This window comes from Cnephaeus nilssonii (genome assembly GCF_951640355.1).
Source record: "Cnephaeus nilssonii genome assembly, chromosome: 21".
Lineage (NCBI taxonomy): Eukaryota > Metazoa > Chordata > Mammalia > Chiroptera > Vespertilionidae > Cnephaeus > Cnephaeus nilssonii.
Window position 1 is genome coordinate 34,811,220 of NC_137092.1, and position 3,048 is coordinate 34,814,267.

The following is a 3,048-nucleotide window of genomic DNA, read 5'->3' on the forward strand; positions in this document are numbered from 1 at the left end:
CGCCAGTCATATTGGATTAAGGTCTGTCCTACTCTAGTCTGAGTTCCTGTCAACAGACCGAACCCTTCCAGGACCCTGTTTTTAAATAAGGTCATTCTAGAAGAATATCATGTAAGGAAAAATATCCTGTAAGTAAATTACATCTAGAAAATTTGTACTTTAGAAAATTAATTGTAAGGCTAAAAGCAAGACACCCATGAAAAACACACAGGGTGTCAAAACAAACCAGAGGAAAACCATTTGGGCAAAAAAAATGAAAAAGGATCCCAAGTAAAATTTATAGAAAATATTCCTTTATTAACTTTTGCTCGAGAATATGTTTGTATGTTTTCAGAAAACAACTCCGAGACCATGTGGATTCCGGCAACAGAGAGGAATCGACAGGACTACTCCAGACATGAAGACAGAAGAGAAGCAGTCCAGAGATGGAAGACGCTGACATCGCCTTGCCATACTAGCAGTCAGCAGCTGTGCGTCACTGCAGGTTGCCCAGGACCAAACCAGAGAGGGTCGGACCTGCATTACCACCATTTGTCCACCATCCAGAACTGAAATGTCATTGCTGACATGTACACATAAGGAACTGTTTGACATTGAAATTGGGTCTCAAAAGAACTGTTGGCCCAGAAAGAAACTCTAAATAAATAAATAAATAAATAAATAAGGTCATTCTGAGGAACTGGGAGCTAGGACTTCAACATGTCTGCGGGGGACACAATTCAACTCATAACAGATGCTTTGCTAACTAACTGCTCTTATATTTGATTTTTGGCTTCTTAAAATCCTTTCAGAAGCTTTCAGATATTTTATCTTTCGTTTCTTCCCCCATCCCCCCTCACAGCAAATCCGTGCATTAGGCAGAACAGCTTTTATTACCCTGCTTTCTAAATGGGGAAATTGGAATATAAAACAATGAGAGATTTTGTTAAAAGTAGAAGTGAACCCATGGCTCCCGACTCCTAATCCACAGCTTCTCATTTAATCGATTCCCCCAAGCCCAGGGGATCTCAAATGCAAGGATGGCAGGTAGATTCTAGTCAGTGCCCCCTGCCCGCCCCCCAGTGACATTTGCTTTTTAAAATAAAAATGCATTTGCTGCTGAAAGGTCACTGGTTGCTGATCCCAAGAAGACCCCGACAGCATCCTCCTGCTGCTCCAGTGTGGAAATAAGGCCCTGCTGAGAGGACCCACGGAGCCTGCTATTCCCTGGAGGAACTGTCTCTCTCCTGTTCTCTGTGAGCCTGGCTAACAGTCCTAGGTTCCTGTCATCATCAACATTACAGGGGCAAACACAGGCTTTACGTTACACCTCTCAGATTCTCTCTTCTGAAAATCGAATGCTGAGTGGGACCCCACAGCTGAGGCATGCGTGGCAGGCACACGGAGAGACAGCTCCCAAGTCCCCAGTGCCCAGACCACCAGGGCCACTCAGCTCTGTCCTCCCTAGGCCTTGTTGCTCATCTCTTCCTACAGTTCTCAACTGAAAAGCTCTGGCATACACACCTCCTACTAGGGCGGGAGGCCAGAGGACTGTCCTGCCGTGGGAGTCGGCGGTCTCAGGACTGTGAGGTCTGATCCCTTCTCTAAGTCAAGTTTGAGAACAAGGCTCAGTGACTTCGGCTCATCAAAGAAGGTGTGCTTGGAAGGATGGTAAGGGTAGAGAAAAGGTGTGAGAACTTACTTAATATCCCACCCACCTGGGCTGTGTCAAGGACACCAGGACTTGGAACTACAAGTCCAGACCTCAGGACCATAACAAGCTCCCACTTGAACCACGTCCAGCACGGCCAGGGGTGAACCTGAGGAGGGGCGGTGAAGGATTAAAGAAGACAGACAAGAGAATACAGTTGGGGGCAGGGTGGATCACGGCTCTCGGATGGAGACACAGTGACACAGCTGTAAGCCGAGTCTTTATTTTATAGTCAGATCCTATGAGGCAAGCAAGGGCGTGGTCAAGGTTCTCGTGAGTTTTGAATCTACTTGATTACATCCACCTGAGAACTCTATCAAGCTTTGTTTTGGCAGCACTTGCTGCACCTCCTGAAGACCACATCACTCAGCCACCTGGGACCACAGGTTCGGACCATAAGGTCAAGCTTACAACCATAGCCTTTGGCTATAATTGTGCTGGTAGGGCTTTGCCACGAGAGGACCGTGCCCTCTCATCTGTCCGAGGCTTGAACCTGTCCAAAGGCTGTAGCCGCTCTCCACACTACTCCTCAGCTTCAACATCTGCCTCTTGTATTCTCAACATGTGCCAGGTTATGATGTATCTGGTACTAATTACTGTACCAGATAAACCCCTAAATCACCGTGGTTTGAACAATAAGCGTTTATTTGTCATTCATGAAACGTTCAGTTGAAGAATCACGTGATTCAAAGACCTGGGCCCTTCTGTCTTGTGGTTCCCACATCCCCTGGGACCTCAGAGTGATTTGTTATGTCCTGCAGACTGGGAGTGTGGCAGCTCCTGCAAGAGGCTTTAAGGTGCCAGGTACCAGGCAGGACACTTCCTCTACACCTATTCGACTTGAGCTCCATGCAGGCAGGAGCTTTGTCTCGTTCACCATTCTATCTGTTCAGGAATCATGGTCCATGGTCACGCCCATCTACAGGGGCTGGAAATGCCATCCAGCTGTGGTCTGGAGGGGTAAGGGGGCTTTGATGAACACCAGCAGTTTCTGTCTCACAGACCTCCACCTGGGCTCTTTTCCTTTTTTCCTGCTCCTTTTTTTAAAAAAAATGTATTTTTTATTGATTTCAGAAAGGAAGGGAGAGGGAGAGAGAGATAGAAACATCAATGATAAGAGAGAATTATTGATCAGCTGCCTCCCGCATGCCCACTACTGGGGATCAAGCCTGCAACCCAGGCATGTGCCCTGATCAGGAATTGAACTGAGACCTCCTGGTTCATAGGTCACCCTCAGCCACTGAGCCACACTTGGCCAGGCTCTCCTGCTTCTTAAACCTGAGTGTCTCAAGTTCTGCCTCACTTGTCTCCTCTCTCTATCCCCTGCCCCTCTCACACCTAGGAGATGAGGTGCCTCT